Source organism: Haemorhous mexicanus, chromosome 3 (genome assembly GCF_027477595.1).
Source record: "Haemorhous mexicanus isolate bHaeMex1 chromosome 3, bHaeMex1.pri, whole genome shotgun sequence".
Lineage (NCBI taxonomy): Eukaryota > Metazoa > Chordata > Aves > Passeriformes > Fringillidae > Haemorhous > Haemorhous mexicanus.
In genome coordinates, this window is record NC_082343.1 from 98,415,804 (window position 1) to 98,440,679 (window position 24,876).

At 39.6% G+C, this 24,876-nt stretch overlaps 1 long non-coding RNA gene across 4 annotated transcripts; it reads right to left on the minus strand.

The window, feature by feature from the left end:
• Nucleotides 1-9,728: 9,728 nt before the first annotated feature.
• LOC132325457 (uncharacterized) lies at nt 9,729-24,851 on the minus strand. 4 transcript variants are annotated; one of them, XR_009485944.1, is made up of 6 exons: nt 24,094-24,851; nt 23,394-23,493; nt 22,446-23,110; nt 22,289-22,365; nt 20,643-20,878; nt 9,729-17,690 (listed from the first exon to the last, which is right to left on the minus strand). It is a non-coding gene; the product is annotated as an uncharacterized LOC132325457 (long non-coding RNA). The 4 variants fall into 4 exon arrangements; XR_009485945.1 differs by having other exon boundaries at nt 22,309-23,107; XR_009485942.1 differs by having other exon boundaries at nt 22,309-23,110.
• Between the last annotated feature and the right edge of the window lie 25 nt (nt 24,852-24,876).

Below are 24,876 nucleotides of genomic sequence, written 5' to 3' on the forward strand. Positions count from 1 at the left end.
AGTGGGTATAAAGGTTCAAGATATTTTAGTGCTTTTATGACAGACCGACACAAACATTAAGAAAGTTTGACCTATTGTGTATCCAAACTGCAACAAAAAGTGATTTATGGCTTATTTAAACTTGTGGTACTGAGGTGGAAGACATTCATCTCATTCTATGCATGCTTAGAATAAATCAAAACTGATTTGTGGATAGGACATTAAACTTGTTTTGTATAAAATTGAAGTTATAAAAATATACCTGTGTTTTCTCAGAATGCTCTCCCTAGTAAAAAAATAACCAGTAGACTGGTTAAAGAAAGTGAAGGTCTTCCTTTTCCTACACAGCAAACATGAACAGCTGCTTGGCTTGAAATGTTTCCCTAAATATGAATAATGGCTCTGGATGAAGGGGTCAAAGTATGAAATAATCATCAGCATAGCACAGCCAAACTTTTGGCAGCGAATTATCCAAATCCCATTAAAACACATTTTCAGATCTGATCTTCCTTTTGTAGCAACAGTGAGCAGGGTGAAGCCAAGGGGAAAGAGAGCAGAATTTAATAGAAAAATCATGGAACTGTGGTTACAAGAACTCAGCTCAGAATACAATTTACTATAATATACTTTTCTTTGACACTGAAGAAGTATCTTATGAAAAACAATGGAAATAGCTGAAGGTGCTTCATGCACATAGCAAATAACAATTTGTAACAGTCAAACTACTGAAAAAAAGAATTTTTGTATTAAAATTTGATCTACTTTTCTCAACATTTCTAAAGTGAGCAGGACTTCACTTGAGAACTTCACCTACAGTAACTCTTACCTTCATGCATTGCTGTTGTATGGTTTGAAGTTTAACATAGTAAGAAGTTGAAGCCAACCCTGAAGTTTCTTGTTACCAGATTTATGTGTGAAAAACCACAGATTTTAGATGAAGAGTTGAAGCACTTCCTCAAATCAGGTCATTAGGCCACATATTTTGTGGAATTCACTAAACTTTGCTATGTCCATTTTATATATATATATATTTTAGGACACAGTAAGACTTAAAATAGCCAAACCCAGGATTTCTATTTGGATATTCACAATTAGCACACACTTGAAGGCACAGGATTTGGTCTTTAATTGGACCTGTTTGAAAATGATGCAAAATGAAATGTCAGCATTGGCTTTAGTTTCCCAATACTGGATTCTGAAAGTTTCCATTCTGCTTCTTTCAGAGTTTCTTTGACCTTGGTAATAGATAATGTTCAATTAGGAAGTATTTACTTGGAAAAAGGAGAGATTTTTTCTTTTAATTTTATTCTCTTTGGGGACATGAAAATTCCACTGCAGTCAAGAAAAGAAATCCTAAGGCTTCTAATCTATCTCAGTAAATGCAATCCTGCTGAATTTCTACCTCTCCTATAACTTCTGCCTTTGCCTAGCATGCACAGATTTACAGGTATTGTCCTCTGCCCAATTTCAATGTTCAGTAAAGCAGAGAAGGGATCTTGGTTTTAATCCAGCATAAATCCCTGGTTAGTTTTATGGGGCTATCTCAGGCAGGACACAAGGGGCAAATATAACTCCAGCATGTATCAGGACTCTGGAATGAACAGACCCTCAGAGAGGCTCAGAGCTGTTTGAAGACTTTGGGATTACTTTTTCTGTTGTTGTAGCATTGGCAAGCTCTCAGTTTTGCTTTGACTCCTGGACTAGAACATTTGATTTGTACTCGGCTTTGAGCTAATAAATATTTGGGATCTGACTCTTGAAGTAAAAGAAAAGTTAAAACTGTCTACCCTATAGGGACAAAAAGGATGGACGCTACTCAGGAAAACACGTGGGGGTTGTTTCAGCTGAATTATCAAATCTTTCTATCAGACTTTACCTCTCTTTGCTTTGCTACAGCACCAGGGCTTTGCCTTTCTGCAGGGAGGCCAGTGGGTGCAAGAGGGCCTTGCTTCACTGCCAGGGCCTTCCAAAGCACAGAAAGTGATTTGAGAGGAATGAGGGAGAAGGAGGGGTTATGAGGAGTACCATGATTTCAGCATCCTGGTTGTCTTTTATGGAAAAGCTGGAGGCAGAAAGGACAGAGGGAGACACTTTGGTCTCTAGCAAGCACAAGCTTTGATGTCTGGATACATTGTTAGCTGGTTTGGGTTTTTTTCCTTTGTTTTTTTAAAAAGCTTTTTCTACAATGTCAAATATGTATCCCATTTGGCAATGGGGTGTGAGGAATGAGCCACTGCTCTTTGACAGTAGAGGGTGTCAAACTGCTACAGTCAGAGTAGTCTTCACCCTGATGCACACAAGGGGAATACTCTGTGGAGGGCCAAAAAATTGTACTGAACCCAAAATTGTAATATTGAGGAAATGTCCCATCCTCCTGCAGGGACAGGGAAGTAATGGGTGTAAAGTAACACAACCTTTTATCCAGGGAATGAGTGTAAAGTAATACAACCTTTTAGCCTTTGTTTTCATGCAGCTTAAACCCAGAACAGACTATTCAATGTGAGAGTTTATTATGATTCGTTGAATATATAAATAAACACAAATATATATATATAGAGAGAGAGAGTCTATGCATAAAAAAGCATATTTCTATTCTTTATCCTCTGAGGAACAGGAAATGAAATAAGAAACAAATAAGAAAAGGAAAGGTAGCCCCCACAGATTCCTGCAGTCCTTGCACTGTCAAGGAGCTGATCACAATGCTCAGAAGTTGAGAGGCTTTATTGTGAGTGAGATAAGATTATATCTTGCCTTGATCATCTCATGTCTGAGATGACAATCTGAACATTCTCTGAAACAATACTTTCTGAACTAGTCTTCCAAACTGTAGATATTCTTGTATTACCTTGCATTAATTCAGTTAATTCATTTTAATTAACTGAATTAAAATGCATTTTGTGGAACTTGAAATACTTGACTCTATAGATTCAGTTCCTATACATCAGAAATATACTCATAGTATTTACAACCTTGCCAATTTTTTTTTAATTTGCAAAAACACCAGCAGTGGTTTTAGTTCATCTCAGTCATGTGAACAACTTTAAAGAAAGAACTGATAACCTGTTAGCAACTGTCTGACTGTTGGACACCTCTTCATCAACAGCTAATTTTCTGGGATCTGCCACTGCAGACAAAATGTCTTTTGTTTATATGAGGTGTGTTCTGTAATGCAAACATTTTTTGTTAAAGTACTATGCTGCAGTAAAACATGTGTAAAAATATTGTTCTGTAGAAGAAAATTATATTGCAAAAATTAGTTGTTTTCTCTGTAACAACCTGCTGTACCAAATATAAGAGAAGACCCTTTCACTGGATTTGCCTTCTGTGAATCCATGTTGGCTGTCCTGAGTTATATTTTCAAATTAAATTGTTTGCTGACAGAATCCAAAGTTATGAGTTTCATTATATTACCTGCAGTGGCAATAGTCCATTCTTTTTGAATACCTTCAGTTTTTCAAATTTTCTCAAATTGGGCTTCAGGGCTTCAGAGACTCTCCTGAAGATGCTGGGAGAAGCAAAGGGAATGATTTCCATAAGCTTCCAAAACTCAACTGCACAAGACCCTGAGGAACCTGATTTAACTTTGGAGTTGACTTGCTTGGGCAGAGGATGGGTCCAGGTGACCTCCAGAGGTCCACTCTAACCTAGATTTTCCTATAAATCTTATATTTTATATCCCAAATGTTGGTAAATAAATATCCCCCCAAGAGAGGGGATAAAGGAAATAATCATATAGCTGTGTCATATTGCAAGAATTTACTCAGATTGTCTTAAATCTATAATCCATTATTTTTTTGAGTGATTAACCTGGCATCTTGAGAATTTTCATGCATTTTTTGTACAAGGTGTTTCTTGACTGTTCTGAGTGAGTAATGAGAATTAACATGCTGGTATGGAAGATTTCAGAGGGAGAAGAAAATCACATACTGCTGACATCAATAAGACCTTTCATTGTTTCATCAGTTGGTGGAACTAAAGAGGTTTCTAAAAACCTTTTGCTCCAAATTAGTATGTAATTTTATGTCATGACACTTGACAGGGAGGCAGTGGACTTAACACCACTCCTTTATCGGAAAGAGAAAGTGTAATAAACTGAGGGCAGCTTGAATAGCTAAGTTCCTCTTAGTTGGAGGAATACATATGTACACAAAACCCATCCACAAAACACAGTACAGCTTGTTGCAGAACATCAGTTCTACAGGAATACCATCACCTTGGAGTACTGAAGAAGAGACGTGGTGATCCTGCCTTAGCTCCTTAGCTACATTTTCCCTCAGGAATTAATTCAGAATTTCAATTTTATATTAACTGCAATGAATCAGTTTCTCTGCAGCTGTATCTGAAAGAAGTACAGTGCCTTTTATTTTTAGATGCATTAAAATCAATTTCTTGTGATTAGTGCTTCTCATTTTCTGAACTTCCTGCTTTCTGAGCAAATGGCAATTAGTTTGCTAAGAATACCCAAGTGTTAGAGAGTAAAGTTCGAAAAGCTCTGATGTAAAGTTCTGCTTCCATTCATCTACAGCCATTTTTTAAAAAATCCTGATTTCAAGACTGACTCCAGTCATGCACCTGTTTGACTCAAGCTGTAGGATCTGGCACAGCATTAACCTTTAAAGCACTGTTTTTTAAGCAAAAAGGGACTAAGTGGGATTTTGCATGCTCAGTAGGAACCTTCCAGTCACCAGTGACTCCTGCAGCAGAAACCCCCTCTATCCCACTGAAATCTGCCCCAAGGAGCTACTATAAAGGGGAGCAATTTCATTTGGTGCATATTGAAATGCCCGGTTTACTTTTCTAAGCTAACCCATGTATGAATTTTTTAGCACAACTCTATTTAAAGGAATCACAGAATCCTACGTACCGAGTTGGAAGAAACCTAAGGAATCATCAAAGGCCTTCTCCTGGTTATTGACTGATCAGTTTAATCTTTCCTGCACTTGTTTACATGTGACCCAAAAAATGGTGTACCAGAGGCACTTCAAGTCACTATTGATGGCACTGAATGGACCCTTGGGCTCCAGAAGCTGATGATGCACTGGGGGATGTGTGCATACCAGCCCAATCAATGGGCTCTAAAGTGCAAGTGAACTCATTGTGAAGTTGGTATTCATGCAGTGAATTGTCAAAATAGGGCTTCTGTGCTTAAAAATGTGTAGAGGGCAGAGATTATCCTAATAGGTCTGAGTTTATCCTAATCATAGAGCCCCTCACTGCTCCCTTGACCACTTTGTCTCATTAGCCAGGGAATTATCTGAGTCATCCTATTGTTTTCAAGGCAAGATCAGCTTGCAATGCAGAACCTTTCCCTTCCACCCAGGAGGATGTCTGCATGCATATCCATTTTAACGTTAGTCATCACCTTACTTTTTTAATCTAATCAAATTCATTTTTCATTGTTTTACCTGACTAGGTTTTTAATGGCTCTTGCAAAATGATGTCTGGATTTGCCATCTATGTTCTCTCCAAACATCTGTGTTAACAATGGACAGTTTGCACCAGGTAACAATGATGTTACTACAGTTACAAGCCATTTCTATCTCTTCTTCCCTACCAGAGCAAAAACTTTACAAAATTTTGTTCCTGTTTTCCCAGTCTCATTGGAAACATTGATAAGTGTGTTTCTTCCTGGTTATCTCTGCTGCAAAAATGAATTCTCAGCTTGAAAACCACAGCCTCAACAGTGCTGCCTTTCCCATATTCTTTGTGCTTGCTGATCTGAGTACCATCAAAGCCTTCATCGCTGTACCCCTAACACTGTCTTCTGCCCTGAAATGCTGGTCTGGCTTCCAGACTCCACAGACCTCATTTCTTGTCATCCCAGGTCCTGCTCTACAGTTTTAAGCTTTCAGACATGATTGCTATTCAGAGCAGAGCTTGGGTTGGGAGCCAAACTAGCACTTAGGCAGCTTTCAGATACCTAAATTGCGAGATGTGAAACACAAATCTTCCTTCCTTCTCATCCTTTCCCTCTACTCAAAACCCCCTATTCCTGAAGACACCCAAGATGACCCTGCAGCCTCCAGAGGACTCATTACTCTTCAGTTCTGCAAATGCCCTGAACTGTCCCATCTCTGCAGCTCTGCATCTGTCTTTGGACTATCTCCCAGTGCAGATATTCTCCTATATAATTTCTTTGGCAGGCCCCAAACCAAGAGAGTTAGGCCCCTAGGCAGATACTTAGATGAAGATGAGAGGTTATGTGTCTTATTATTATCATTTGGTGGCTCACAAATTTTTTTGTCATAACCTCATTTTCTGTTGCAGTTTATGACCTGGGTGCTTCCCTCAAAGAGGAGACCATTAATGTTTTCCAGCACCTGAAATGGCTCACATCAGCAGCCACAACTTCCCAAGCTGTGTCCGAACCACAGCCCTAGGTTAGGGAGACTTCTGCTAGCTCTCTCGTCTCTCCTGTGGAATTTGTGCTCATCACTGGAAAGAGAAGAAAGCATCTTCAGGTCTGTCTTTCACTCCATAACCAGACACTTAGGGAACTCCCTCTGGAGGTCAGAGATGTGGGTTTGATCCTGCTTATTTGCCCTCCCCTCCAAAAGGCAAAAAAGGGAGGCCAGAGGTTGAAACTTTTATTCATTGTCCATTGTTAAAACCAATAAACTACTAAATAAATATGGGGACCAATACTTTCCAGACTGCTGAACAGTCCCCATATTCTACATCAGTGAGAGAACCAATCCATATTCCCTTCAGGGATAAGATATCACACCACCCTACTTGCTGTCACCTACCTACTTCCCCAAATCTACACCTTCACCCCAATTTCAGCATTGACAATTTCTGCTTTGTTTCAACTGATATGATTTAGGGAGTAGAAAGGATGAATGGCTTTTATTTCACATTAAACTGCCATTTCACAAAGGGATATGGCTGGATTCCATTTCCATTATCTAGTTTGACCATTATCTGACATTTCAGATGGAACTGATTCATTGAAATTATATTACCTCAGCACTCAGTGGTTACTCACTGCCTTCAATAGGAAATTGTTCAGATAATCCATTTGGGCATCATTTAAAAGAGATATGTAGGGTACTCCTGCAAATAAGGCAAGCAGCACTGGATCAGCATGGCTAATGGCACAAAATGGGGGGCAAATTCTGGTTGAAAAGCGTTGAAAAACTAACAATTTATTTGAGAGGATTATCAGAAACACGCTGCAGTGTTCTTGAAACTAATCCTATTGATTCCCCTTCCTTTGATCTGTAGTGTTTTTTCTATATCAGGCAAGCTGGAGTGTGCTTCAGGTTCAGTTCATTCTTATTACTTCATTTATCTGTATTCTACAGAGCCCCACACAGAGAAGTTAATCTTTAATTTATCTGGAGAATATTTATAAGTATTATCCCATAACAGCCTTTTTTACCACTGCAATAGTGAAAGTTCTATCTGCAGTACCATTATGAACAGATGAGTCTCATTTTTAAAAATGTAGTTGCAAAAATATGGTTTCAGTTCAGACTTTATACTGAACTTAGCCATCAAAGGGCAATTGTTTTTTCTTAACAGTATTTTTATGAAGATATTTGAGAAGGGACAAAACTAAACTCTGGGGAATTACAGAAGTAGTGTTGCAAAAGAGGCTTTTCTACAGTAAGATAAAAACTGAGCAGAGGCATCTGTGAATACCAAAACTGGGAACCAGCAGAAATGGGTCAGAGCATCCTCATGCCTAGTCAGTGAAGAATGCTATTGAGCTAACTGAGAGCATCAAAATGCAACTTTGCACTTAGGAGATCCTTAAAATCACATTTTAGTCCTTTTCTATTTTCAAACTCTGCAATGAAGGTGTAATCTGCACATTCTAAAAGCTTAGTATTAATGGACATATGTGGGAGCTCAGCACATCACTCCTGATGTCCAGAGCTACCGAGAGAACCCTTGGGGGGCTCGGGAGCCCTGGAATGTTGCCAAAAGCACTTGGTGGCTTGATTTTGATCCATCTAGAGATGTGCCACCGATGTATGAGGAAATGGAACATGCGAGAACCACTCAGGTGTAAATGGTGAAGGGAAGATATTATTATAGGGTGAATTACAAATTTTGGGGTTTCGGTACAGGGGGGTGGTAGAGACAAGATGGAGGAATCAGGGTGTGCCACCAGGCTTTTCCTTCTTCTTCCTGTCTTCCATCTTCTGGGGTGGTGTTGGCACTTGTAGATTGGTCTGGGATGAGGGTGTACTTAGTGACGAAGATAATAGGTATTGGGGAAAAAATGTAAATATGATATACGTAGTTTTTGTTATAAAAGATGCGGCCGCCTTAGGGGTGGGCAGAGTGCCTTTGGCTGCCGTGTTGGTCAGATCCTTCAGGCAGGGAAAAGGACTTTTTAGATAAGAGATAATAAACAAACTGAAGACCGAAAAAACCTGGCGTCCAGTCTCATCCTTTGAAGCCCAGCGTGCAAGAACCATCCTAAGCGTGTCTGGGGGCAGAGACAGACAGCCGATCCCCCAGAGACATACTTGCACAGGAAGTGTCTAAGCCTTGCTAAAACACATAGGCTTGCATAAACATTCCTTGATCTTTTCAGATTAAGCTTTAGAGTGTTTGTGGGAGTTTTATTGTTTGACTATTCAAATTTAAACAGACCTAATCTTCTTATGTTCATTATAGAAATTAAAAATTTGGTCACTGATGCTAATCACAAGACTATAAAATCAACATGTAGTTTGGGTGAGATTTTTGTCAATATTTTCTCTTTGGTATTAGTAATAATAGGTTTTTCAAACACAATTTAAAATCCTTTATACAACCTCTCATTTATCTTCTGTGGGCCATTCTGAATCAGATCTTACCAAGTGAGAAATATTGCCACAGGCTGACCAAAACTATTAGCACTGGAAAAAATGGTCCATGGTATGTAGGGGCATCATAATGGCTCCTTTTTGGCCTTAAAATCTAAAGAAAAGTACAGTCAAAGAGTGTCTAGGGAAATACAAGTAGTAAAACTCTGTATTGATTGGCAGTAAGAAAAGAGGAGTAGACAAAACCTTTATTTTTCAAAGTTGCAAATTGGTGAATTTTGCCAATTACTGTTAATTTGCCAATTATTTCATCTGAAAGTGGATCTCATCTGTTGACTCCCAGGAATACAAGGATGGGCTACAAATTACCCCCATAATAAATATGGCTTTTACAGGTGATTGACCATACTGAATAATTGACCTGGAAATAAGGTATGGTGACAAGTTGGAATATGGTTATAGAAGGATTGTGAAGTCAGTATCAATGGCAAGCTTATCTCCCCATTTGTACATACAGTTAAAGAGGTAACAACTCTTTGCTTTCTTGATATATAATAGCTTTCTTAAACCTCAGCTATGGAAGTCATAGGGTTATGAAAATAAAAAACCATAACAAATCAACTCAACACTTATTAAAACCCAGAAATTTTTAAGACTCATGCCTTAAGAGGAAAAACAGAAAATATGACCAAAACAAACTAAAAATAGCAGAAAGCAAACAAACAAACTTCCACAAGCTCCTGATTAATAAAAGTCCACTAGTTAAATTGAACATGTTATTTTTGGTGGATGACTTGACTTGAAATTTTGGAGCTGAGAGAAACCCAAAAAGAAAACTTTTGGACAGAACCCAAGCTGGCCTGACTGACTGAGTAGTAGAAACTTCTACCAGATCAGTACTAACTTATATGAAACTTCTTATCTCATACTGGATACATGAATTACATGGCAGAAAATGTATTGCACATGTCAAAACAATGGTTAGGAAAAAGCTACTGACTGAACATCAGATTTTCTAAGTACAGTTAGGCCAAAAGTAATCCACTACCACTAGATCTTGTCTGGATTATCAGAGATCCCTCCACAGTACTAGAACTGTACATAACCTACTAGTACATAACCTACTGCCTGCAATATATAAAATCAGGTGAATGAGCACAGTTCATCCTTGGTCAAAATTCTTGGAGTACTGCATTATTACAGTAGAGGAGTAGAGCTCAGCAGGAACATTAAATGACATAAAATGTAATTACTGTGCTCAGGGTATACAGTATGCAGCATATGTTTCTTATTTGATATGTGTTAAAGAAAATTTGCCTCCAAAGTACCAGCTTTAAATGTAAACAAGACATGATGAATTCACTGTGAAAAGCTTTTGCAGTGTCTGGTGCAGGATGAAAAATATCTCAAGAAGTTCTGCAACAGGATGTGTCTCTAACTCCTCTCTTGGGTCTAGGTTTCTAACTCTTCTCTTGTATCTACTGACCAGATATTTTACAGATACTTTTTGGGTGACAGGAAAGCTCCCTGTTAGATTTTTGGTGTTGGGACTACTGAATACAAAAACCAGACATGTCTTGAATAGTATATATTCAGGGCGGGGAAACTAGTTCTTGCTAACTAGGCTTACCAAAAACATTTTTAAAACAAGCAGTAACCACAAGTGTTTTTCCAATAATAACATGAAAAAAAAATCATGTACTCACATGCCTTGCAAGATGAAATCATGGATTGAAATCAGGCTGCAAAGCCACAGGGTTTTCCACCTTTGTTACACTTGAAATTTAGTTGTGATTTTGTATCACACATATATTTTTAGCAGAGGGAGATTAGAAGTCTAAATGCCACTTTTGGTGTCATTTCAATAGTTATAAACCTTAAATGTGTACTCTCTGAATTTCCTATACATGCAGGCAATAAAATTCTAGTGTGTAAATGTATAAAACCCTTTATTTCCATATTTAAATATCTGTCTTATTTGAAACTGTAGAAATATGAAACAGCTGAATGGAAGATCATTTGTTCCTTGAAGCCAATTCTGATGAGAAAGACAGGATTTAGGTTATTGTATGGCCCTATATTCATTAGCTAATTCTCATGTTTTGAGGATGCTCTGGAAAAACATTGCCTATATTTTATTTTCTTCTAACCTTGTTTTTTGTCTTAGTTTGGTTTTCTTCTTGCCTTTTATTGTTTGCAAGGCAGACTCCCTGCTGTTTGACAGGCATGAAATGGTATGGAACAAAGATATTTGTAATTATGGGGAAGAAAGAACCATTCCATTTGCTTGCAAAGCGAAAAAGTACACCCCTTAAAAAAAAAAAAGGCAAGTTTTTAAGCTGGCATTTATTTTACATGTAACTGATCAGGGGTAAGTCAGTGGGAATTGTCTGCCTGGCACAAGTTAAAAAGAAAAAGTAAAAAAATAAAATCTGCAGGGCACAATATATGTCATATATCCATTCTAGCTGAAGCATAGTGTGGAATAAAAAGGGTTGCAGGTTCTGAGCAAGTTGTAAATTCTTTGTCATCTAATTATTTGCTGCAATCAGTCTTCCATCACATGAATTCAGGGGATTGGTGTGAATGTTCTACCCAAAAGGTCATAAAGACTTGAGCTGTTTTCCTCTGGAGATCTTGATGGGAACTGAGCAATTCTTAGGATGCCTCACCCCATGAAATGCACTAATGGGAAACTAAAAGGTGTTAGCATCTCCCCAAAGCCAAAAAGAAAAATTCAATCATTCTTGGCAATGCCCCAAGGCAATTCCTTTCGAATTAATCTGTGCCATCTTCAATCTCATTAGGAATTAGGGACTCACAGATTCTTGTCAACATTAATATCACAAAGGGAGAAGTAGCCTCTCAACAAAACGCAGGAAAAAATACTGCAAAAGAAATATTTGAGGCCAAACTCTGCACCTAGTTACTCTTTGGTAAGTTTCTAACAGATTCATGCTGATGAATGATATGTGGAAAATGGCTCATTCTTGCTTAAATAACAGTGGCCTGATTTTGAAGGCTGTGCAATGGTTTTCAGCTGCAGGCATTTAATACTTCTGCAAAGGAATGCCCCAGTTCTCCATAGTATCCTTTCATTTGGACCTGTATTTCTTTTCTTATAGCATACATTTTCCCCCCAAATTCTCTTTTTCTTTGAAGTTTGTTACATGGGAAAAATAAAGCTGCTTAATGAAAATTTTATTATGATGTTGCCCTTTGCATGATGAATTTGGGACTGAAAGACAAATCTGATCTGTCAGTGTAGCAATCAGGTGTAAAGGCACTACATTGCTCTGTCTTTGATCCCAGATCATCTGCAGTCTCACAGTGACATGGCTGACTTTGCCTATAAAAAGGCACTTTAGGTTTGAGGATTTGCAGTCCAGCCTTAGATGCAGGGTCTCATGTGCTGTGAAGCTGCAGCACTGCTAGGCCCAGGTGGTAAAAAAGAGGAAAGGTAACAGTTGTAAAGGATAAGGTGTGGAGGCTTGGTTGGGTTTTGATAATTTTTTTAAAGTTATGGACTATATATGGCACTCTAGTTTTTGCACAGTGTTTTAAAGTGAGGATTTAGTAAGGCCTTATTAATATGGATGTCAAATTAAAAAGAATAGCAGCTTCTATCTATAGATAGAAGCAAACTGTAGGTAAGATCAATTTCCTTTGGACTAAAATATTTTTCTCTTTTTATAGAGGTGGTGTCAAGTTATTAGGAGATTTGTAATGAAATGTGAAAACATTTTAAATTTAAATTTATTTGACATCATTAAATTGCAGAATCATAATTACTAGACTTGCAAGGGACTGGAGGAGGTCGTCCAGTCTATCCACCTCTCCCCATGGATATTTCTGTCAAGCCACTTCTAATCATGCAGGCTTCACAAACCCCCACACAATCAGTCCTTCACTACTGTGATGATTAAGAAAAGAAATTCCTAATGGTAAATGTATTTTTTTTCTTGCTACCTCTTCAGCACATTAAAGAGTCGTAAACTCATATAACGGTTTGTGTTGGAAGGCCCTAAAGTCCATCCAGCTCTAACCCCTCTGCCATGGTCAGGGACACCTTCCAGCAGACCAGCTTGCTCAAAGCTCCATCCAGCCTGGCCTGGTGCACATCTAGGGATGGGGCATCCATAATTACTCTGGGCAACTTATTCAAGTGCCTCACCACCCTCACAGAAAAAAATTCTCTCCCATATCTAGTCTAAACCTGCCTTCATTCACTTTGAAGCCATTCATTACATGCCCTTGTGAAAAGTCCCTCTCCAGCTCTCTCGTGCCCTCTCTCCAGTACCCTTTGATGCTGGAGGGTGCTCTAAGGTCTTCCCAGAGTCTTCTCCTTTCCATGCTGAACAACCCCAAGTGTCTCAGCCTGTCTGTACAGGAGAGGTGCCCCAGCCCTGTGATCGACCTTGAGAATCTCCTCCGGTCCTTTTCTAACAGGTCCACATTATTCTATCATCTTCTGTGTTGGGGACCCCAGAGCTGGATGCAGTGCTCCAGGTGGGGTCTCACAAGAGCGGAGTAGAGGGAAAGAATCACCTCCTTTGACCTAATGATGACACTTCTTTACAATAATTTTTTGCATTGTCTTATCTCAAGTAGTCTATTTTTCTTTTCACAGGGCAGAAGTTTCCTTAATTTTCATCATTCTCATTGCTTTTCTCTCAACCGTCTCTGTGGAAGGCATATCTCCAAGTGCAACAGTCAAAATTCTACATGGGGCCTTAATGTACAATGGATTCTTTGGAGGTGAATCTTTTGTTCAAACAGGAGTTTGCTTCTCCTGCAGTAGCAAGACACCAGCGTTTCATCCTGTCACCTGCTGAAGACCCTGTTCTGCTTTTTCTCGACTGCTGCACATTGCCCCATTTGTAGAGCTGTTTTTTTTCTGCTTCAGTTGAGGACCTGAAATTAGTCTTCATGATTTACACAAACACTTTTCAGATGGTACAGGTCCCCAGGGTTAGATGCTTAGTTCACAGGTAGCATTATTCCCAAAGCCACAGAAATTTGGAAATTACTTTTTGAAAAATGCTCATTGAATCTGTTAACACAGGGTAGAAGAGAGGCATAAAGTGTAACAACACAGAGTTGTGCTTCTTTCTTTATTCAGCTGAAATGTCAGAATTCCTCCCTGAAATACTACTCCTGTCCAGCAGTACCTCCTCATCCTTGGTGAGTTTTCACACACACCACAGCACAGGGTATGTGGTATTTCACCTCACTCTGAGCATGCTTAAGTGAAGTGGTTACTTTGAGGTAAGGTAGGAAACAATGTTTGTGCTAAAATAAGGCAACATGAGCAGTACGGTGGCTTGTATGGGCAACCACTGCAAGCACCCTCTGCCATTGCAGCTTTTGTTAGCATGATGGGAAATGAATGCCACAGGAACTCTGAAAGTCAGAGGCAGAAATGACACGGGGCTTTCTGTAAGCAAACAGCCAGAAAACCAGTCTGTTTGCTGTATAGGTAAGAGCTATAATTTCCCCCATTTTGTGCTCATTTACCTTATCATTTCCACTTACATTGCATAGACTATAATAATTTTATATTGGTGTTCAAGTTAATGAAAAGTAGCTGACTTCATAGCTGTGCTCATGTGATTATTCTTATAAAGTTGCCTAAGTGAGACAAGGTTTTCTGTTCTAAAAACACCCTATTAAAATAGCCCTTGATTTTGTAGATTTATTTTTTTTCCTTTCATTAAATAACTATACAATAACTGACTGCATACATTTTTAATCAGTATATTATGTATGTTTTTTAATGTGACAGCTCTGCTGCATGGGTCTCTATTTTTTCATTGTACTGCTTATTTAAAATATGAAATACAATTTTTTTAATGTACGACCAGGAAAACTTTTGGGACAAAATACTTGAATCATTTAGTCCAGAATTATATGCAGGAGATAACAATATAAGACAGAATGAAAGACCAAGGTGTGAACTTGTTCAGTGCTTCAAAATAAACACAGGGTTTTTTAGTAAGTAGAAGACTGAGGAGTTCTGGGGAGGAGAAGAAACCCTCCAGCTCTGTTCAGGTGTCTGTGACTACCTGTTGCCAGAGTGACAACTGCAAATACCTGGTGATCTTCTCAAACCACTCTCCAGGAGCTGGCAACAATCACCAGTTGGCGAGTGCATCTCAGGCTTCTCACATAATCCCATTTTTAAACTGTGTACATGCAAACAATTTCCAGTAATCTCCCTCATTACATAAATGTGTGTGTTTTTTGTTGGATGCATGTAAGTGTGTTTAAGACTTGAGAATTTCACTTCTCTGCTCCGGAGCCTTTCATGCCTGCCCAAACTCAGAACTCAGGTCTTTTCATGTCTCCTGGGAATATATAGATGTTGAAATCAGTACAGCCCAACCCACACACTCCCCTGCATGTGCATTCCACCATCTTCTCCCTTAGTGATTGGGAACTCAGCTTCCCCTATCCCTCAGGCCCATAACATCGGTTTTCTTTGACTACTTGGGATCCATATATTCCTACTGAGCTTGTCCCTAAATTCTTGTGAGTCTGTTTGCATCTGTTTAGGTAGATCTTTTCTGTCCATCCAGACAGACAAGTTTTTCATTCAGGTTCCCACTATCTCTCAGTAACTGCAACGTTGTCATCTCTAATGCATTAGTGACATGTTTCCAGAGCCTTCCTCACTCAACTATTCTTAATTATCTGCTCTTTGTATTTTAAACACTTTCTTTCTCCTGTAATGCCAGCAGAGCCCACCTTACCAGGATTCTCTAGAAAGACCCTCAAACTTTCACTGTTGCTCATTAGACACCTCCTGAGTGTTGCCCCAGCGACAAGTGGGTGACCTGCCAGTGTTAGCAGCAGCAGAACATGCAGCTGTGGGGCTGACACCTTGAAAGCTTCAAAGGTTAGTGGGTGAAACTGGCATTTTGTCCTCTGTTTATAGAGCAGCTGGGTCCACTTTTGTGGTTGAGTTCTTAGTTCTATTACAGCATAAAAAATCATTACTATTATTAATTACAACGTCCAAAGGTAATGATGGCACAAGAGCTGCAGACCAGAGTCTTGCTTTGTGTATACTCTTGCACTGTTGATGTTTACAGTAAATCCACATGTATGGAAGTGAGTAGCTTTGATTTCCTATGGGTCACCTCATGCCTGCTTCTTCCCAGACATCTACTATGTTGTTTTATTTGATACACAAATAATTCAAGAACTATATTAAATTGCTGTAATTTTGTCTACCTAGACTCAAACTTGCCAGAGAAGAACTAAGCATTTTGCTCCAGGAGTGCTAAATAAGCACAAGCAATAGTAAATAAATAAATAAGCAATAGCTGAATTATCAGTGAGGGATAAGGAAGACAAGGTAAAAGGGAGCCAAACTTGTGCCATTCCAGTAGACTGAAGAGATCACTGAAGTAGTCAAGACAGTAACAGTTCAGGTATGATTTAATGTATTCTGCAGAAAGTTCCCAGATTTCCTAACCTTGAAAATAAATCTTGAGACACAGGTGTTTTTCTGGCAGAGAAGGCAGTGCTGGTGTAGCAACAACAGCAACACCTACCTGGATTTACTGGTGGAGCATGTTTCTGCTTTACAGCCTCCCTTCTGTAAAAACCCTATGAGATCTTTTTGTTGTTGTTGCTTTTCTTTCTTACTTTAAACGTAGTTTGTTCTCACTTTTGTTTTTATAATGAACCTTTTTTCCATTTGGGAGGGTTTCAAAGTTTGCAAGTATTTTTCATTTTTATAAAAAAAAAAGCAAGTTGACTAACACAGTCCATGCCAATAACAGATCACTCCTTTTAGGGCTGTTTAGGGAGTCCAAGGAAATACTAGACACCAGTGTGTAGATGATACCAGTTTTTATATAGCACAGTTTATGGTATTGCCCTATAAAGGCAGATGATCAAAAATATGACCTGTCACATCTACCTTTGAAAATCTTCCCCACAGGCCTTCTGTTTGGCAAAGGCAGTTTCTTAGCTGAAGATCTTGCTGTGAGGAGCAGTGCTCTGCTTTCTTGTAGGCCCTCTTTAGGTACTGGTAGGTGCTCGAAGATCTCCCTGGAGCCTCCCCTTCTCCAGGCAAACAACCCCAGCTCTCCCAGCCAGCCTTCACAGGGAATGCTCTATTATAGTGGGGATATCATCAGGCAGCCATGGCACTGGAGAGGTTGTGTTGATCTCACCTGGACTGGTTTCAGAAGGTAAGAACAGACCAGCTCCCACAGTCATCACCCCAAGAAACTTAGACAAAACTCAGACAGGATTTAAAACTGAGCACAGCTGCTGGGCTTGTGGTCCTGGCTGCTGCTGCACCTTGTGCCCAGCCCTATGGACTCTTACAGGACTGAGTGCCTTTGAGAAAGTAAAGAAGGGCGTGAGGTAGGCAAGTTTCCATGGAAAAGTAATTTCGTACAGGAAAGAGAAAAAGAGGAATTTTCAGAAGGACTAAAGAAACAGGAGTTTTCCCTGTTAGTGGAGAAGCTGCTGTATGGGCCCTAAGTCACCTCCAAAGGGGACACCAACCACCTGGCAGGTCTGATGGAGCTCAGGAGCAAACCTAGCACTGGTGCCTGAGCAGCTCATTATTCTCCGAGTTTCCTAATTTTGACTATGGAATAATTTCACCACTGAAATTGAAGGACTGAATATATAAAGATATTTTTGAAAGTCATAATTTTCTAGCTAGCAGAAATACACCATGTTTTTAGCATGAGGACTTGCCTGCTGTAACATGTCTTGGTTTATATTTAAACCAGCCGTGGTGTTCAGTGACATCTAGGGACTGCCTTCGAGAATTGCATTGCCCGGGAACGACATCGTGTGTCTCCTTCAGACTGCAGCTGGGAGTTTGAACCCTAAACTTCCAGCTGCGGTGGTCATTGCTGAAGTCTGCAGACAGACATTTCCATCTTCATAGTGACTGAGAAATGCAATCATCATGACCTGTGGAAACAGATAAATATGTCTGCTCTAGCCATGCTGAGGCACAACTTTCTATTTTCAGTGAAACATTCTGAGCTACTTAAATGTTGCAGGTTTTCATCTGAACATAAAGTTTGTGCTTGCCCCTCCACAAGGCCCCATGACCAGGGGGAGATTTGTTTACTCAAAACACAGTAAATAAAGGGGGGTGCAGGCAGTGTGTTCTTGGTCACATTTTAAAGTATCTAAGTTATGACCTGTTACAGTATTATTGGCTAAGAAACAAGATTCCTGTTGATTTTTTTTTTCCTATTTAACGACTGTAAGTAAATAAACATCAGTTACTCCATAAGCAAGCAGCATTCCTCTTATTTCAAACTCACTTTTGAGAGTCAGAAAAGCTGCATTTAATTCAATTTACTTTTCAAGCTGCTGCTGTTGGTATTTCTAGGAATTAGCCATGTGGGAAGCAGCTGCTGACTTGGAGGAACAGGGTGCCATCTGTGCTTGGCATGGGAGAGCAGGAGCATCAGGGCATGGGCACCACAGGTTCCGGGGGCTGTCAGTGCCTTCCTGAAACAGGCTGCTGAGGGGGACAACAGGAAGAGGGCACAGTATGTTCCAAACTGAAGGAACTCTACTAAAAATTCCTCCCTTTCTTCCGCCAAACTTGCTTGGGATTACAGAAACTAATACAAAAACGGACAGCTACCAAAGGAGTCATACTGTTCTGCACAAAAAATACTCTGGAGATTTAGTTCTCATGACAGGATTCATTCAAACTCAGGATCACTTTGTTCAGAAGCCAGCTGGGCTGTAAAGGCAAACAAGTCCCTGCTTGGTGGCCTGAACAGCATCATGGGCCACAGTGGAATCATGGAACTTTACTCTGTCACTGTAATTGCCAATACCTGCAAACCCTGGTAAGTGTACCCAAGGCTGTTCTAGCTAGGAAGTCTGCTTGCTAAATAGAGAGAGGGGCACAACAGGACCTTGTAGTCTAAGGTCCCAGAGCAGGCTCTACAGAAGAGCACTGGACCTGTTCTGGCTATTCCCCTCTCAATTTACTGAGGAATGTCAGAGTATTCCAGTGGTTCACAGCTATCTCAGCTGTGGAACAGTCTCCTCCAGAAGGTGACTTGGATTTGTTGTGGATGGCCTTTCCTCTGGTTGTCAAAGGAGCTCAGGTGAGATGACGTGTAAGCTGGTACATTGGTCTCCAAAAAAATGGTGGTGAACTTTGACCTACATTTCTGGTAGTGGTGAACTTTAACCTACATTTCAATCTCAATCAGCTCTGCTGAAAGTTCATTTCTCAGTAAGACATTACGTACGGAGGAGTGGTGGAGTGTGACATGCTTACTTGTTTATTTGCTTTATTTTTAAACTCAGATGTGTTTTTTTTGAATATTGTCTGTAACATTATGCTGCTGGGAGGGATCCCAGTGCCTTTCATTCCTTGAGGTTTTTGCATCTGTGGTTACTTTGCTGGTTGCTGGAAAGCATTTACTGCACATGCTTATGACAAGGAAGCCTTTGTGCTATTACAAACATACTCCTAATGAAATAACCCCGTTGTGTTTTGAATTTGTGTCTCATGCCCTCACAGGGATACCCCTGGTTTGAGTGCATGCCAGGCAGACCTGGCAATGTTCCCCAGCCCTGAGCAGGGCTTACACCACAGGTCCATGTGTTGTCACCCCCTTTGTTGTCCTCCTGCTCCACTGACAGCCTCACTGAGAGAGTGGCTCTCCCACCAGCCCATGTTCCACACAGTCCTGGCTCCTGCACCTTCCTGAGTGAAGCTGTGTTTTCCTGATTGACCTTGCATGGGGGGGAAGGGCATGAGGCTGCAGACACCAGTGCCCTTGTCCTGCTGTTCAGTGGTCACTCAAGGTTCCAGCTCTTCACCTTTTTGCCATCTGTTTCATATAGGCTTTTCTCAAAATAATTACTAACCTACTTATTTGCTTATGAATAGGATAAATTATTTCTCTCTTGAGAAATCAAATGCTTTCAATCTGTGGTTCCTTCAGAGAGAAACCTGTGCCCAGGCTCAACAGAAATAATTGCCTTTGCCCCAGAGTAATGATAAAGAGATAAGCAATCTCTGTGGCCCAGCAGTTCAGTGAATCCATCTTCCCTTCCTAACAGCTGGATTAGAGGCTTTGTGCTCCCAGGCTCTGCAACAGTTTCCATCTCTCAGAGAATACAAATAATTGCTAAGAACAAACCATGCTATCACAGTTGTCATATATTTCTTGGTTGAGTTATCAGCAATAACTTATCTATTATCCAGGGTTTATTGTTTTGGCACCTTTGGGAGACATACATGAAACACAATGAATATAAATCACATTGCATTTTGACAGTATCTTAAGATTTATGGAGAAACTAAAGAGAAAACAGAATCATTTTGTCTGTGGAAAAGATGGGAAAATTGTTGATCCACAACGCGGTTAGAATGGTCTCAGTCTGGTAAGACAATGAGAGATAAGTTTACCTTCAGATCCATGGAATAATGACAGTCAGCTGAAGAGTAAGGGATTTTTAAGCAGCTTCACTGAAGTCAATGGGGGGCAGGGATGGAAGCATTTTTTTACCTCCAAAGTCATGGGTCAACTCACAGAGAATGCTTTTGAAAATCCTGCCAATAATTTGTACTCTTCATAACAAGTTAACAGTCACAAGGATGTCTTTTCTGTTTGATTTTTGAGGAAAAATGTTTGCCACCATAACAGCAGGAACAGATAAAATACAGGGAAGCCTTATTAGAAGCACAAACCTCTGTTCAACCCAGAGAACCTGAAGATATAACACCACTGACATTTTCCATGAAAAATGCTTGATCTCTAGTCTCTCTTGTACAGATTCTTTATTCCCTCCTAGGTTCTGTAGTATGCTACTAACCATTAAGGTGATTCTCAGAGCATGGAAGTGAGAGACCTAAGCTTATAACTTTATTCAGCCCACCTGAGTCCTAGGCAAATCTTTCACCTTCAAATCAGACGGGAAATGCCTTGTGGCAGAAGGTTCTGCTTCTGTTGTCCCAACAGAAAAAGAAAAAGTTGGCTGTCAGTCTTGTCCCTCATTCTGGCTGCTCTCTCAGTTCCAGAGGCTGGAAAACCATCTCTGATGGCAGCAAGCACAAATATGCATCCTCAGGAACACATCTTGTTCTTTACGTTGTTGCTCCAGTAAGACGTCACCTAGAATACCAGGTTGATGCATTCTGATGAATTAAAATTTGATTCCCACTGAAAAAAAATGCCACTGTGATAAAACCTAGTTTGAAACAAATTGAATTGCCATGAGTTGGATTAATGCCTGGTTTGATCAAAAGTGCTCTTTAAAAAAAATGAAAATATTTCCATCTCAAAATTGGTAATTTTATTAGGCCAGCCATAAACTTTCATTAACCTATATTTTAGAGGTCAGCAATTCCTAATTTCTAAAATAGTGGCAAAATAATTAAGAGTTCAATGTGAAAAGGAAAATGAAGGGAGATTGATTAGGAAATTACTCAAAAAACAAAATCAATAGAAAAAAATGTCTTAAAGAGGTGATTATCACAGAAAAACACAGTGAAAAATGACAGGTCTCAAAGAAAGAAATGATACTGATAAAGTTTTAAACATTTACACTTTTATTTTCTGTCTTCAAGAATACTGATGATCAGCAATAGAAAAAGCAGCATTAGGGATTTCTGACTGAGCACACGTGGAAGCACAGGCAGAGCCAAGTACAGGACACCAAGCCCCACTACAACAACTTGCTCAGAGGATTTTGTGCTGTGTGAAACAAGTAGTTTAGAAACACAAGACAAATGTTCCTTCAAGAAGAGATGGTGACTGATGGTTCATTTAGTGTGCTATGCAATCAGATCTTTGATCATCATTTACAGAAGGACTCTAAAGGACAGTTTTGATCATCAAAAATCACTTTGCCTTCTCAATGGCTATTTACAAGATTATTCCCATTATTTTCACTATTTTATAATCTTAAGGTGTTATAGGAATTAAGATCTAGGCTTCCTTTTTCATGAAAGATGGGGCCAGATGTACTTTCAGGGTCTTTTCCAGCCTGGGTGGCTCTGTGATTCTACTATTCTGTGAAAATATTTCTCTTTTTTTTTTTCCCCCTTATATTTTAAGAGGTTCAGTTTATAGGTGCTATTAAAATAATGAAATTTTTCCAAAAAGATGTAAAGATACTGGCTGTGTGTCTGCACAGGTGAAACAAACTTAGCATATGGGATAAATAACCCTTCTATATGTCTGAGGTAGAAGAAGCAAATGTGAAGTTAAGAAAGACAGACTCAAAAAAGCTGAGAACAGGACAACTGCTCTGAGTTTAATTTAATTTTTTTAATGAATGAGACTAATTGAAAAAAAAGGAGTAGAGTGGTAAAGGACTTAGAAGAAGACAGAGATCATTAGTCCTAGTGGAATAAAGAGAAATACATCTGTGGAAGAGAAAGCTTAAGATGAAGTTTTTCTATTGTCTATAAAGCAAGTGGAATTCTGAATTTTAAAGTTGAGTTTTTAAAGGGGAATAAGGTTCAAAGCTCCAACTTCATGAAAAAATGTTCTCCCAATGCTAACCTAATCTTCATGTACCTTAGTGAGGATGTGCTCACCTTGTTGAATGCAGCTTGGTTAGTTCTGTCCTGCTGGCACTATTCTCCACTTGATGCCTGGGTGAAGCACAGTACATTTACACAGGACCAGTGAACTCTCTGTCTCCTACTTAGAGCTGTTAGCAAGGGACACCTACTGTGATGGCTGCAGAGTGGTGTTGACTGATTTCAGGACTTAACAGACATCATTTTTCATCTCATAATACAGCACAATTTTCTACAGGTTTTGTCTTTCTCATGTCTCCAGTCTGCTAGGGCTGTAAAAAAATCCTCGGGGAAAAAAACCAAAGCAAAACAAAACAAATCTCTGATCAACCAACAAAAACAACAACTAAAAACCCAAAAAACCCCACAAAAAAAACCAACAAAAACCACCAAAAAAAACCCAAAACAAAACAGAACAAAACAAAACAAAACAAAAAAACCCCCAACACCAAATGATAAGATATTTAGTGTTTTATCTTAAAGACAGTAAATGCAAATATTTTCAGATACAGCCACCAACTACTTCTGGTCCTTCTCAGGCACAAAGAAGTGTGATTTCTCCTATGTATGAGCCTTCTTTAGCTTCTGGCACAGTTACATGAGACTGTGAGAGTTTTCTGGCTTGCGTTACAGTTTGAAATGTGGGTACATTACCTTCTCCTCATAAATAACTTACGTTTTTAGCAGCAGCAGAAGCCCAAGTGAGAAACTTGCTCTCAGAGGCTGCCACAGGGTGCTGGTGGTCACTGAAGCTCTGCAAGATGTTTCAGCTGTGGTACAGTGGGGTAAAAAGTGCTTCTTGCCTCGTCCTGACCTTCTGAAAAAAAAAATTCTGTTTAGATCCATGGGATAGTCTTGTCTGGTGGAATCCATTGTGCACCACCTCTACTAAACCCAAAGATAGGCACCAGTGTCTGAAGAGTGCCTGTGTTAAATAGCTCTTCTAGTCAGCCCTTACATCTTAAACTGAGGTCATTACATATTTCCCCAACACAGATGTAGCTCCAGCTTTATGTACTCCCTTCTCCCCTGCCCCTCACTGCACAAAGAGCTCAGGCACATGTGAGAAGGTTGCCCTGGCTGGCAGCCACTGCTCTTACCCTGGATTGTCTCTGCAGCACCAGTGCTGGAGGGATTGCTGTAGGTGAGCATCTCCAGCCATTCAATCCCTCCTTGGTTCTTCACCCAAGCCTTAGGCACCTTGGAGAAAAGGAAATGGATATCAGCCTTTGGCTAGTGTTGTCAGGATCATCAGCATCTCACTACATCATAGGGGCATTGCAAAAAGGACACAGAAGGAACTTGGTTCTATCCTGATACATTTGGCTTGTGGTTAGAGAATAAAATAATTAAATTCCTTAAAAACAAACCTTAATCTAAGACACTGCTATCTTTTTTCTTTTTTTTTTTTTTCTTTTTCTTTTTTTTTTTTTTAAGAGGAAAAGCATATTTGTAACCCTTTTGATCCACAGTGACTACAGTGACTTCATGGCCATTTGTTAAACTCAGTGTAACCTGTGCACCCCATAGAGGCTGGACACCTGTTTAAATGACCAAATCTTTCTTCTTTTCCACTACACAGGCCTGAACAGGATGTATGCAAAATTTGAGAGAAATAGAAACCAAGTTATATAAGAAAATTAAAAACTTTTCTTGTATTTTAAAAAGAAGAGCTTCTCAGAGGGTAAAAAAATCAATCAAACTTAAGTAGCATGTTTTCAGGATGAGCTATGCACTCCTGACACAAACCCATGCCTGCACTAAAAGAGACTTTTCAGTCTTTTTCACACAATTACTTACAATAAACTGTGGTCTCAACTAATTCTTCTTAATTTTAGGGTATCAACTGAGTTAAGTGAGGTGCTGTGAGACCACAAAAACTGTTCTCTAGATATGTTAATTTCCTTGTGAGGCCATGGAGGGTCTTGGATGTCACAGACACAAGCACAAGCAAAGCTGGAGAACTTTGGTTCATTGCTGAAGCTTCCTTGGAGGAAGGGATGGGAGTTGAATGTTTTTGCTCTTCTATAATAAACTTTTCCTTTGAGACTCCTGATTAACTCAGCCATTGATAGCAGAGAGTGTTTTCCTTCTTCTGCTGATTGGAGCAATCAATTTCATGTGGCCCTGGAGGAACAACCAATACATAAATATTTGCTTTCCTTCATTACCTCTCTATCTCATATCTGCTGGAAAGGAACATGGAATGGGGAGAAAGGGGGGGAAATTCAAGTGTATGCAGTATTCTAAAGATTTGTTATGTTCCTTGTAACTTGACTCTCTTCAGATTAAATAAAAGGCTACAATTTTAAGTTCAATGTGGTGCATACCAGCCTGAAAACTTTTATTCAGGCTGTGAATCAGATTGCGAAAGCTGATGTTCACATAACTAAACATTTTCCAAGACAAATGCCATCTGTGGCTGCTGCCTGCCTCAGCTTGCTGTGCTGGAGGTGGTATTCATAGCACTGAGCCCAGGAGGGGCTTGGAGGAAAGATACTCCCCAGCAGCTGAGGAATAGCAATAAGAGTATTTCATGGCATGAAATGTAGTGTTGGAGCCTTTGCCCTCTAAGAGGAGGGA